Source organism: Myotis yumanensis, unplaced genomic scaffold, assembly GCF_028538775.1.
Source record: "Myotis yumanensis isolate MYYU_CA2020_CCGP unplaced genomic scaffold, mMyoYum1.0.hap1 SCAF_6, whole genome shotgun sequence".
In the NCBI taxonomy this organism is placed as follows: Eukaryota; Metazoa; Chordata; class Mammalia; order Chiroptera; family Vespertilionidae; genus Myotis; species Myotis yumanensis.
The window spans coordinates 92,008,870-92,022,516 of record NW_027223757.1 but is presented as its reverse complement, the minus strand read 5'-3'; the positions used below and the strand labels follow the sequence as shown (position 1 = coordinate 92,022,516).

Sequence of the window (13,647 nt, the reverse complement as noted above, 5' to 3'; positions counted from 1 at the left end):
ATGGTTCTTGTAACCTAACCTAACCCCTGACACGCCAGTGTCCCTTGGGGAAGGCCGACAGACCCAGAATGGAGGCAGGGTTCAGCCGTGAGGGGATGGGTGCCCCTGGCACCGAGTGGAGAGGGGCCTTCCCTCTGGCGCACCCTTTCCGCAGATGGGCGAGGGAGGGGGGCCGGGACATCACATGTCCCCTCCCTGTGCTTCAGTATTTTAGAGGCTGAGCCTTGACGTCTCGCTCCTCCTGCTAATTTTGGAAAGGGTAAGGTTCCCGACCCTCAACTGTCAGGGCACCATTAAAACCGCTTCCCTGCCTTCCCTGTGCCCGACCAGCAAGGAGCAGGCAGGCATCTGGGGAGCCTGGCCCTGGGCCAGAGGTCCGCTCAAGACCTGTCAGAAGGCGTCTGTTCCCACGGGGGAAGGGCCCTCAGCGCGGGAGGCCAGCAGCCCCTTTTCCAGGCCCCGTCAGGCCCTCCTGTGGCCCCGGCCCAGGCTGTTCCTCTCACTGCTTTCGGACTCCCGCCCAAACCATCGCGGGACTACGAACCAGCGCATTACTGCAGGCACTAGAATGGCCTGGGTGGCCTCGCAAAGCATCCTGGGTAACTGCATGTAAATTGCCAGATGGGTGTGAGGCTAATTAAGTTTTAGCAACCAGAAAAACGAGGACCAAAACACAGGCGCAGGGCCCTGTTTGTTTAGAAACATTACATATGGTGTAACGTCTGTCGCGCTGGCAGTGCCGCGTCCCCGTGTGGTTTCCAGTGCTGCCCTGTCTCCCTTGGTTCTGAAATGCCCTGGAGACTCTCCTACAAATTGCACACGGGACTCCTGGGAAGCCGGGCTCCAGATGTAGTGAGAACATCTGGAAACGGTGTTTCACAGACGAGCCACTGCTGTGGGGTTTCCCCTGACAGGCTCCCACAGCTTGTTGTGGGAGGAATACAGGGCATCTGTGGGCGTCACGCAGCCCCTCTCAGGTGGCAGGGACTCAACATGTGGTCTGATCATCGCTCGAGTCCTTGTCATGATGTTCCGGGGACAGGACTGACCCCGGAGATAGTGTATCCCGTCGGTGTTTTCCGTCGCGAGGCTGACTGAGAGCATGCTCCATATTGAGCAGAAATGTGTCTCCTTGTGGCTGCTGCCCCCTGGTCCCAGGTGTAGCTTTAGGAGGTGAAGATCGGTCCTGGCTCATCCCCACACCCTCTTCCTCTTGGCTGCTCCTCCTCTGAGGTGATGGAGGGGCTAGACCAGCGAGCACTGCAGCTGGACCTGCGTCCACACTCTCGCCTGCAGGCAGTCAGGGCCTTTGATGGGCGGGGCGGGGCGGGGTCAGGGCAGTGGCCTCCAGGGGCGCCAGGCTGAGCCGGGGCTGGCACCACTCTGGCTCACCACAGGTCTTGCCCACAGGACATGGACTTTCCTAGGAGCAGGGAGGAGGCCATTGCAGCTCCGAGCACGCGGGTCTCCGTCCCTGGGACTTCGTGGAGGTGTTGACTGAGTGAAGGACGGTGTCCCTAGTGCTGGGTGTTATGTGGACATTGAAAACGTGTTTTTGAAGTGTCTGTGGGAACTTCCACCTTGGAGGGCTGAGGAAGAGTCCGAGACACGAGTATCCATATGCACCGCGATCCGTGTGCAGTGGTATCGGGAACACCGGCTTCTTCTTCAGGGTCTGAAACGTAGGTGCCCTAAGATGACCGTGCAGCTGGCAGCGCAGGCACGTAAAGCAGTAAAACAGCAGCCTGACCAGTGCTGAGCGCCCGGCCAGGCCTGTAAGTGCCGGGCGCAGAGGGAGGCGAACCAGGGACTGTGGTGGAGTCGCAGGTGAGCGCTGAGGCCCAGAGGCGGGCACTGCCAGCAGATGGCACCTCCTCGCCCTCCTCCCTCCCAGGCTTCAAGGGGAGGTGCTGCCCACACTGCAGTCCCCGCCTTGCCCCTTCCTCCCGCAGCGCCTGCCCCAGAGGGCGGCTCTCCCTGCGGCCCTGGAGTGCCAGGAGCTCAGGTTGCTGGGCTTTGAGAGGCACCTCGGGCCGCGTGGGTCCAGCCTCCGGGACCAACTCGGCTCTGTGGTCACTTAGGAACCTAATGACTCGGTGGGTGTCCCGGGGCTGGTGCGCAGCAGCTGCTGCCCTGTCTCTGCTGGGCTCTTTGGTCTGAGACACCGTCTTGCGCTCCACGGGCCCCTTCTAGCACATTGTTCCCCTTCACTGCTCTCTCTCCGCCGGCCCGGGGTTACTCAGGGTGACGGCAGGGGCAGGGGCCATGGCAGCGGTGGATGTGTCCCCCTGGCACCACCCTGGCCTCCAGCCCCCACAGGGAGGGGCATCTGAGCGCCAGTCTCACGTCTGTTAACGAGCTGCACTTGAAGGTGGGATCAATGCAACAGGTCCTGGAATGCAGCTTCCGGTCACTGGCCTCTCGGCTGAGCCGCAGCAGAGGTCCTGTCCTGGCATCTCTGACTGTGGCCACTTCACTTGAGAACCCAGAGGGCAGGGCAGGGCCGTGTGTCTCCCTAAGGTACAGACCTGCTGACACGCCAAGTGTCAGGGCCCAGGGTCCAAGGGCAGCCCTGCAGCCCATCTGTGGACTCCTGGGGTCCCATTCAGGACTCAGGAATTAATTTCCCCAAGGTTGTCCCTCGAGCAGGCAGCTGACTGTGACTGGAAGCTGGGTCTCCTGGCCCAGAGGCGCCCTCGCCCCCTCTCCAGGCCCCATGACCCCCTTTCCCAGGAGGGAGCTGTGTCGGCCTCGTGCTCAGTGGGTTGCCCGGAGTTGGAGCCTGGCATCGGAGCCAGGGGTAGGTTAGCACGTCGCTCGCAGGTGCCGCCCGGGTCAGGCAGACCACCCCATCCACCACAGTGTGCTGGGCGCCTTCTCCAGAGGACGGGAGACGAGCACAGGAGTCAGTCCCCGTCCCTCCCCCCACCCCCACCCCGTAAGCTCCTGGCTCTGGCTCGGGGCCCGCCCTGCCCCCCTAGACCGGCAGCTGCCCCCACCGCACGCCATGGCGCAGGAGCTCCTGCCTCCGGTAACCCGTTCTGTAACCGGACAATCAAGGGTCCACGCAGCCTGTCACTACGTGAGCCATTTAAGCAGAAATAGGTGGAATCATATATGAGCGTTTATTCCAATACTGCCGGCAGCATGGGAGAACAGCAGGTCACCCACAAAAATCTGCTCTGCAGCCCCCGTGAGCCAGCTGTTTATATTGGGAAGGGGGGCAAAGATGACCTGGGAAGTAGGCAAAGGGTCTGCCAAATGGGAGTTCACAGGTCTAGAGATTTGCAAAGGCCTTTGGGCAAGCAAAGGCCGGATGTCTTCAAAGGAGTTAGTGACATGCAAAGGGCTGGGATCTTCAGGGCTGGAGGCTCTGGTTTCTGCAAGAGGTTGTTAATCTTTCTGTGATAACAGGCAGCTCCCTGCTGAGGGAGATGGGCTGCATTTCCAGGTGTGCCCCCAGGAAACAATCCTGGTTAACAGAGCACTATGACTACTTCTTACAAGTACAGCTGGGCCCCAGCGTTCTGTTTCTGCCTGTCGCTGCCACTCGGGTGCAGCTCGGGCCGAGGCAGCCTGCTGAGGCCGCCGTTAAGTAAACCGGACAGGGCAGCAGGACAAAGCTCAGTCCCCCTCCTGGCAGAGAGCGCTGGCCCGGGAGTCAGGAGACAGGCTTTCCCAGGTCCCCTCTGATTTGGGGCCGGGGCTCGGCTCCCTGTTCCTCCCTGTCCCCTGGGACCTCATTGGCTGCTCACTTCATGGGGGCGTGAGGTCTAAAGGGGCCCGTTGTTACCCGTGGTGACCGTGACAGAATGGGAGGCGGTAGGTGCGTTTTCCCTGCACTGAGGCTGGCAGCAGCCTTTCCCTGCAGGAAGCAGTTGACGTTGTCCTCGGATCCAGCGGGTCAAGTGCTTTGGGTGGTCTTGGGATCAAGCCCTTACCCCAGACTGACTTGGGCCTCGCTAATCTACACTGTTGATTTGGATGAATATGGCACCTGGACCTCAAATAAGGCCTCATAAAGGCAAACGTGTGGGCGATGGGCAGCAGATGGATGGACGGATGCTGTGCCTGGTGCAGAGAATGGGGCACAGGGACCTGCTCGGGAGGACCAGGGTCATAGGGTGCTGCTTCCTGAAACTGGAAGGGTCCCTATCACCTGAGCACCCTTGTGAAGGGACAGGAGGGCGGGCCCCTGGCTGCAGGAACTGCGAACCTGTGACCCTGGAACTAGCTGCTCTCGGTCACCATCAAGTTCTCTCTCTCCATGTGAGGGCTGGGCTGGGGGTGGGGGGTCGTTAAGAGAGTAAGGGCTGTGGGTCAAGGTGTGAGCATGGTGAGCAGGAGGAAGGTGTCAGCCTGGGCAGGCACAGGTCGGCTGCCAGGCAGCGGTGAACAGTGAACGCAGAGCCCAGGGCACCCGTCCTGCCAGCAGCTCCGTCCTCGGCACCATGGGAGTCCTTGGTCAGCCCTGCCCAGCAGTTGGGTGTATGTCTGTCCACCAGGTTCTGGCTTGTACCAACCTTGAATGGCAAAGTCGGGCTTTGAACCAGTTCTGATGTAAATAGTTCCTTATTCCTTGTCATCGCAGCTGCCTGTGTAGTAGCTGCCCCTGGCTGCGCGCGTGCTTCAGGGAGCATGGCTTTTGCTTTCCGTCACCAAGATTCCTGGGCCACAGCCCTGTCACCCCTCCTCTCCCTGGGCCTCCCCTCACACCCGGGCTCCCCAGGTTGGGGGCCATGGTCTGCGCTGGGAGACACGCGCGCTCACCCCTCCCACCTGGCCTACCCTGCAGGGTGCGTGTGTGATTGGTTCAGTTCCACCCTGGGAAGGCGATGCTGGCTTAGACTAGGGTCCTGTTCTGTGTCCCTGTGGCCAGTAGTGTGGCCTGGGGACTGTCTGCGATGGAGGAGCCAGATGTCCAGCGGCGGCTGAAGTCTGGGAGCCCAGATACTGGAGAGAGTACATTCATCGCAGCTACTCTAGCACCCCCTCCCCCAGAGAAATCATAGAAGGCAGTTAAATGGAGGGGAAGTGTGTACGTGCATTGGTATGTGACAAAAGCAGGTTAAAAAACTATATACTACAACTCCAATTTTGCTAAAAATTTAAAACAATAAAACCTTAGAAAAATACACCAAAATGGTAGGAGTGACCCCAATCTTACTTTTAAAAAAATATAAATCCACTTAGAAAAATACACCCTCAGGGTAACCCTGCTTTTCTCCCTTGAGGTGGTGGAGTCGGTGGATTTTACATTTCTCTTTGTGCTTGACCTCTTTTCAAATTTTTCTACTCAGAAAAAAAATTGTTTTAATGTAGGGAAGAGATAAAGACAGTGCCCAGTGGAAATCCACATTTTAAAAAAATTACTGATTTTTAGAGAGTAAGGCAGGGGGCGGGGGGGGCGGGGGGGGACCTGACGAGATTGAACCTGCAATCTTGGCGTATCGGGATGACACTCTAACCAACTGAGCTACCCGGCCAGGGCAAATCCACCGCATTCTTGAAGTCAGAGACAGCGTAAATGTCCCATTGAGCCAGCCAGGCTCCAGGAAGCTCTATTACTTCCTCAGCACATAGGTTCTGCGGCTGTGGGGGTGGAGGGGGGAGTCCTGGGGGGAGATCCCACCTTGGCCCGGGAAGGAGCCACCTGGCCTCTCAAAGACTGAGCTGTTTATTTGCTAACTAGAGGTCCAATGCATGAAATCCATTCAAGGGGCTCAGCCCCCACCACTGCCTCGGCCCTCACAGCCTCAGCTTTGTCCAGAAGGTCATCCAGAAGGACGTCTGGTCTAATTAGCATATTACGCTTCTATTATTATAGATTAGAGGCCTGGTGCATGAAATTCATGCATCGGTAGGGTCCCTAGGCCTGGTCGGTGATCAGGGCCGATCAGGGCCATCTGGCTGCCAGCTGGGGCCTTCCTTCGTTCTGCACTGCCCTCTGGTGGTCAGCACACATCATAGCGAGCGATCGAACTCTCGAGGGGACACTTTATATATTAGTCTTTTATATATACTAGAGGCCCGGTGCACAAAAATTTGTGCACTGGGGGGGGGGGGGTCCCCTCAGCCTGACCTGTGCCTTCTCGCAGTATGGGACCCCTCAGGGGATGACCACCTGCTGGCTTAGACCCAGTGCCCAGGGGATTGGGTCTAAGCTGGCAGTCAGACATCCCTCTGGCAGCCTAGGAGCCCTCAGGGGATGTCCACTTGCCAGCAGGGAGCAGGCCTAAGCTGCAGTCAGACATCCTTAGCACTGCTGAGGAGGCGGAAGAAGCTACCACCACCACCACTGTACTGGCAGCCATCAGCCTGGTTTGTGGCTGAGCAGAACTCCCTGACCACCAGGGGGCAGCTCCTGTATTGAGCGTCTGGCCCCTGGTGGTCAATGTGTGTCATAGGGACCAGTCATTCCCAGTCGTTCTGCTGTTAGGGTCAATTTGCATATTTCCCTTTTATTATATAGGACTAGAGGCCTGGTCACAAAAATTTGTGCACTCGGGGGTAGGGGGTCCCTCAGCCCGGCCTGTGCCCTCTCGCAGTCTGGGACCCCTCAGGGGATGACCACCTGCTGGCTTAGGCCTGCCCCCCGGGGGATTGGGCCTAAGATGGCAATCAGACATCCCTCTGGCAGCCCAGCAGCCCTCGGGGGGGTGTCCACTTGCCAGCGGGGAGCAGACCTAAAGCTGCAGTCAGACATCCTTAGCGCTGCTGAGGAGGCAGGAGAGGCTCCCACCACCACAGCTATACTGGCAGCCATCAGCCTGGCTTGTGGCTGAGCAGAGCTCCCCCAGTTGGGAGCGCACTGACCACCAGAAGGCAGCTCCTGCATTGAGCATCTGCCCCTGGACGTCAGTGTGTGTCATAGTGACCAGTCATCCCCAGTCTTTCTGCTGTTAGGGTCAGTTTGCATATTACCCTTTTACTATATAGGATAGAGGCCTGGTGCATGGGTGGGGGCCAGCTGGTTTGCCCTGAAGGGTGTCCCAGATCAGGGTGGGGGTCCTGCTTGGGTGCCTGGCCAGCCTGGATGATGGGCTGACGGCTGTTTGCAGCTGGTCACACCCCCTTCAGGGTGTGGTTCCCCACTGGGGTGCCTGGCCAGCCTGAATGAGGGGCTGATGGCTGTTTGCAGCTGGTCACACCCCCTTCAGGGTGGGGGTTCCCACTGGGGTGCCTGGCCAGCCTGGGTGAGGGGCTAAGGGCCGTTTTCAGGCTGGCGGGTGACTGAAGCTCCCAGCCTCTTTTTTTTTTTTCTTTTTTTTTCTTCTGGGATTTAATTACCTTCTATAGCTGTCACTGGAGCTGAGAGCCAGCTCCAGCTCTGAGGCCGTGGCTGGCTGAAAGCAGGTATCTGGGGTTTGTTTAGCTTCTATAATTGCAACATTGTTGCATCCGGAGCTCAGAGCTGGGCCGCGGCAGGTGGGGAACCTTGGCTTCCTCCATCACTGGAGCAAGCAAGCCTCATGTTTGCTTCAGCTGCGTGGCTGCCGGCCCCCATATTTGTTGGCAGTTAATTTGCATATCCTGCTGATTAGCCAATGGGAAGCGTAGCGGAGGTATGGTTAATTACCGTGTTTGTCTATTATTAGATAGGATAGACTAGGGGCCTAGTGCACAAATTCATGCACCTTGAACTGTGGGCCGCAAGGCTGCAGTGGGCACAGGGTTGGGTCTCGGCCCATCCTTTGTGCCCCTGCCCGGCCCATGGTCCCCTGTCTGCCACTGCTCCCACGTGCTGACGGCGTTGGCCCCACTTGCACCCGCTGACAGCGTGGAGCAATTGGGGCCACTGCCAGCAACGCGGCCAGTGCTGTCAGTGGGTGTGAGCAGCGGCTGCTGCCCTGGTTGCCCCTCAGGAGCAGGGGGAGGTGGAGAAGCCCTAAGGGGCAGTTGGGGCTGGTAGCCACTGCTTGTACTCGCTGATGGCGCCGAGCGATTGGGACTGGCACTGGGTGCTGGCAGTGGGTGTGAATGGTATCTCCAGCACTGGCTACAAGTGCGAGTGGGGCCAGTGCCAGCAGTAGGTGCGAGTGGCAGCTCCAGTACCAGAAGCAGGTGTGAACAGGGCTGTCGCCAGCAGCAGGTGCGAGAGGCAGCTGCCGGCCCTGATCGCCCCTCTGGAGCAGGGGGAGGTGGAGAAGTCCTGAGTGGCAATCGGGGCCAGCAGCCGCTGCTCACACCCGCTGACAGCACTGAGCAATCAGGGCCAGTGCCAGGTGCTGGCAGCAGGTGCAAGCAGTGGCTCTGGCACTGGCAGCGGGTGTGAGCAGGGCCAGGGCCGGCACCAGCAGCAGGTGTGAGTGCCCAGCGGGACCATGGCGCGCAGGAGAAAAGAATTTTCGGTAACCACCAGAGGCTCTCCCCAATGACAGTGTCCAGCTCCCTGCCTTGGTCTGGTGCCCCCACTCACCTATTCCACCGTCCCGCCACGGCCAATGCCCACCATGTTCCGAGTGCACCTCCCCCGCGCCCCCCCCCCAGCGCACGTCATAGTGACTGGTTGTTTGGTTGTTTGGTCTATTTGCATATTAGGGTTTTGTATATATAGATGAGCTTTAGCTGCTCCTCCCCTGGGAGCAGCGCTAGCCCCACAAATCAGTGCAGCAGTGGGCCTGAGGACTGTCCGCTCACTCAGACCGGCTCTTCCCTCAGCCTCCCACCCTCCCTACCCTGATTTAAGAAGTCTGTTCTTAATTTGCACTTTTCAGGTGAACCCCAGTTGCACCCCCCACCCCACCCCACTTCACTCCCTCCTTCCAATTCAGGGCACCCTCTGTCTGGAGCATCTCTTCCCACTGCCCCCTGCTCCTGAGACCCAGAGGGACTGGGGGGTGGGGGTGCAGGAGAAGCACCAGGACCAGCGCCCCCTCCCCTCAGAGAAATCAGGCCAGGCCAGTAGCTCTGTCTCATTCCTTCTCCCCCAAGAGAGGAGGCCTCAGCCTTGGCTTTGTGGCTGATGGCAGGACAAAGGACCGCCATTGTCGGAAGGGAGAGGCCTTGCCGTATATGGAAATGAGACTGGAGGGCGGCTGAGTGGGAAGTCGGGGAGCCATTTCTGGGAGGGGGCCGCCTCCCACCTCCATTGGAGGAGTCAGTCTGGGCAGATCTGGGGCTGAAGCTGGGCATGGGCGGCGGGAGTGGAGAGCCCGCTTTGTCACATACCCATGTGTTGCAGGCACACACTTCCCTCCATTTAACTGTCCTCTATGAGTAGCCGCGATGAACACACTCTCTCCAGCACCTGGGCTCCCAGACCAGCCGCCACTGGACATTCTGGCTTTCTCCACTGCGGGCTGGGGCTGTGCCAACACACGCACCCTGGGGTGGGCCAGGCGGGGGAGGGGTGAGCGCGCCTGCCTCCCCATGGGCATGAGGGGCAGCCCAGGGAGAGGAGTGGCAGACTCTGGGCTCACACCCTAGACAGCTGTGCTCCCCGCCTTGCCGCTCCCCTGCCCCTGTGGGCCTGCCCTCAGCTCCGATTGCTCTTCCAAGGCTGCGCTTGAGTGAGTTGGGGGTGGAGAGTTGGGCTTCAGGGACGTATCCCACAGCCCCTACTGGGTCCCAGGTTCCCAGCTGGTCAGAGGAGGGGCACGTTGGGCCAGCCCCCAAGGAATCGGGTCCCTAGACCTGGTGCCAGGGTCGCCCAGCACCTCCACGCTGAGGGCTCACCTTCCTCGAGGAGGGGCTGCAATGTCCTTGGCCATAGGCCTCAGCCCTGGGCTCAGACAGGAGCCTCTCCCACCCCTGGCGGGCTCACTGGGGCTGGCCTCCCGGCCCGGGTGCAGGCGTGGGCAGAGCAGTGCCACCTCGCCCGCAGGCATGGCGTGGGTACAGATTGGCTGACCCTTGGATCTAGAGTCGGCTTCCCAGGCACCCCCAGTTCACCCAGGGGTAGCTGGCCCCCTCCCCTCACTGGCACCTTCTGCCAAGGGACTGCTGAGCCCTTTGTGCGGGTAACAAGTCCTGGCTTCAGGGTGAAGTTCAAAGGACTGCCTCCCTGCTTTGGTCCTCAGTCAGGCTAGGAAAGAGGCGGCTCAGGGACGGGCTGTGTGGCCTCAGGCAAGTCACTCCCAGGATGGACCTCCGCCACCCCCACCTCCAGCAGAGCCAGCCCGGGACAGCCCCCTTCCCTCGCCCGCAGCCCTTGCATCCTCTGTTTCCACACCCCGCCTCACAGGCCCCACCAGCCTGGTGCCTCCCATGCTCCCCCGACAGAGCCATCAACCCACCTCTCTGCCCTCCCACCACAAGTATGTGAACCCCCCTCCACCCCTCCTCAACCGCAGACCCCTGGGGCTCTCCTTCCCACCCAGCACCAGACCTCTTCCCACACCTGGGCCCAGAGGGGCCCAGACTGAGTCAGCAGCATTGGCTCTGGCTGGTCAGCTTCTTCCTGGTTCTTATGTCAGTCCCTCCCGTCGTACGGTTCCTGGTCACTCCGCAGGCTTTTGTCGAGCAGATGGTGCACCAGGCACAGTTGGGAATGAGGTTTCTGCCCGCAGCAGCCATGGGGGCCTCCGCGGGTCCTCAGCCTGTTTTCGCTGGCGCAGGGGTCCACGCAGTGTGCCAGGCTCCCCAGGCCCCAGTCCTGCTCTAGTGGTTTTGAATAGAGACAGTCCAGCAGTTAAACTTCCAGCAAAATATTAACAAGTGAGAGATGCCTTTCAAGATGTGAGGACCTTTCCTTCTAAGTCATGTGGCCAAGAAGACTCAGGGGATCAGAGCCCTGGAGGCCAGAGCTCGGTGGCACAGCCCTCCCTCCGCCTGGAGCCAGGCCTCCCTCAGGCCTCCCAGAGGCAGTTCTTGCCTGTGCTCCTTCCCTTCCCAGGAGCCCTATCCCACCTGGAGTGCCCCCTACCCTGGCTGCAGACCCCCTCTGCCCCTACACCCGCTGCGCTGTGTCCCGGGCTCCAGGCCGACGAGCCGCTGTGCAGGCTGCCACTTCTGAGCCTGCTGGAGCCGAGGAAGCTGCTGGTGGGAAGGAGAAGGCGTTCAGGGGGTCGGAGGCACTGCTCTAACCTGCCGGTCGGGCAGGGCCCCTGTAATTACAGTGCGTGGCCGCGCAGGGCATTCCGCAGAGCAGTGCGGCCTGCCCCTCACGAGTCCCACAGGCCGGCTGGCCTCCCCTGGTCAGCCTGCTCCAGACCCCCAGACATGGAGGCCGGGCCGCGTCCTGACCGCTTGTCCCCCGCTGTAGGCCTTGGTGGAGGCCGGGCCACGTCCTGACCACTTGTCCCTCACCGTGCGGCCTTGGCAGAGGCCTGGCTGCATCCTGACCACTTGTCCCTCACCGTGTGGCCTTGGGGGAGGCCTGGCCGCGTCCTGACCGCTTGTCCCTCACTGTGTGGCCTTGGCGGGCCTCCCTTGTCCGTCTCTGGGGCCCACTCAGCACTGAGGTGGAATTCTGTCCAGTTAAAGAAAGAAGCACTGCTCCCCCTTCCCCCGCCCCGGAGGTAGAGAAGGGGTGCTCTGGGAGACACTTGTTTAAGACACGGTGGGCTTGGGCAGCGAGGGCTTCTCCCACTTGGAGGGGCCTGTCCCCAGGCCTGGGACAGTCCCTGCTCCTGAACCCGGCTGCTGCCTGCACCTTCCGCCTGCCCTGCCCCCACCACGCCCGCCTTTGCAGGAGAGCAGCCGGGCGGACTTGGCCGTGTGGCAGGTGGGGTCATGGTCCCTCTGCCGATGCTCATGAGCTCTTGCCGTGCATGCATCCTGTTAGTCCTCTGACCTGCTTCGTTGCAAATGGGCGATTCCTATCTCAGGTTTACTGGCAGGTTTTCAGGTGGTGGAAACCTTGGAGCAGGAGGCCTTGCTAAGCCAGACATGCTGAGAAGCGCCCCAGGGCCGTGTGGTCAGCGTGCCCAGTCCAGCGGGCACAGCACCGGCACGTGTCAGGACCCATGTCGGCCTGCCTCTCCACACGGCCCCCACAGAGCAGTGGTGGCCTGGACTCTTGTTCTGCCCGAGCTCAGAGGCCTCAGGACCACTGCTTGCTGTGCTCGTCCCTCTCCATCCAGAGCGCAGGTCGTGGCCGGGGCGGGCGTCCTGCACCTGTGCTGCCCTGTGCCCTGTGCCCTCACCTGCAGCGGAAACAGGAATGAGGACACATCAGGACACAGACCGGTGGGGAGGGAGTCCTTTCCAGCGATGGACAGCTTGCTGCCTGGGAACATACACCTTACCTGAGGGTGAATCCCATGTAATTTGAGGTTTAATTGTAAACGTGAAATGGTAAAATCGCAGGAAGAATGTGGAAGGTTGTTTAAGAACCTTGGAGCTAAGCTCGACAACCAAGAAGCGCCCCGGGCCCGCAGTCCGGCCCCAAGAGCAGAGCGAGCCCTGCAGCAGAGAAAGGGGGGGGGCGGGGGGGCGGCACAGATGTCTCCCTTCCCCTGTGTGGAGGTTCATCACCCTCCTGTGGACAGCATCCCGACATTCAGCCAGAGAAAACTGACAGCCCATCGATGGCCCAAAAGGAGAGGCCGCGGTTCCTGGGGAAGGTGCAGCGCCGTTCCCACTGGCGCCCAGGCCGCAGAAGGAGCCTCGGCTCGGTGCTCGAACCTCGCACCCGGCTGTGAAGGGGTGACTAGCTCCTGTGAGGTGGGTTGGTGGGTGTGAGCCTGGGGGACGGGGCAGGGCTCCGAGTGCTGTGAGGACACATGATGGACAGGCCTGAAGGATGCACGGCCTCCGTCACCGCAGGACAGGAAGTGCTGGGCCCAGAACCAGGTCGGAACCAGGTCTGCCGGACCGGGACACACCCGACCAGCAATCTCTTCTTGATGTCACCCTAGAAGGGCCGCAGACGGGGCTTCCGCTGAGCTGTGTAAAGCGAAACGGGGAGCCGGTCAGTAATTCATGATCGTCCACAGCCCGGTCTACGCAGCCTCAGGAGCAGAGGCGGTCGGTCGCGCGCGCTGCTGTGGGACGGCTCCTGTGCGTGTTAGTGGTGGGCACAAGAATTACGTTTGTGTGAAAATGAAGCTTGCACATGCGTGTGCGCCCAGCTGGGCTGGGGGCGGGGGGGGGACATCCAGGGAAGTGGCGGCGCCCCGGAAGGTGGAAGTGGGGGGCGGGGGGCTGTGGCTGAGGGACAGGGCAGCCCGTGGATTTTCCTGTTTCGTAATCTGAAAACACCCGTCTGTGGCGGACGTGGCTGTGAATAAAAGGCCATCGTGACAGGGTTGGAGCGGAGGCCTCGTCAGTCTGCTCCCATCTTAGCTCCACGCTCGGTGTGTGAGCCTGGGCAAGCTTCTGGCCGCTGTGCCTCCGTTTCCTCATCTGTAAGCGAGGAGTAGAACAGAACCCAGCGCACAGGAGTGAGCACGCGGCACCTCCTCCGGCCCGCAGCGCCCGGCAGTGGGCGCGGCTCTGACCCTCTCCCGGCCCTTGGGACTCCTCTCCTCCTCGGGGGCGGCCGGTTCCCTGGGTGCCCGCCCTGTGCCGGCTGCGGCGATGGTCACAGCCGTGAGCTATGAAGTCGTTTGTTAGGGACCTGGGGCTGGTCTGCCTGTCCTGCGCCTTGGATGGCCACGGAGCCTGCACATTCGCTCGGAGTGGGCAAGGGCATGCGGCCGGCCTGAGTGAGCAGTGTGCCCAGGGCCCTGCTGATCCCGCCCAGGTCTGCGCCCCTGCCCC

At 60.9% G+C, this 13,647-nt stretch overlaps 1 protein-coding gene across 6 annotated transcripts in view; it reads left to right on the top strand.

Annotated features, from left to right (window-relative positions):
• Positions 1-13,647, top strand: part of ANKS1A (ankyrin repeat and sterile alpha motif domain containing 1A) — a 176,500-nt gene that overhangs the window by 152,489 nt on the left and 10,364 nt on the right. The window lies entirely within an intron of this gene.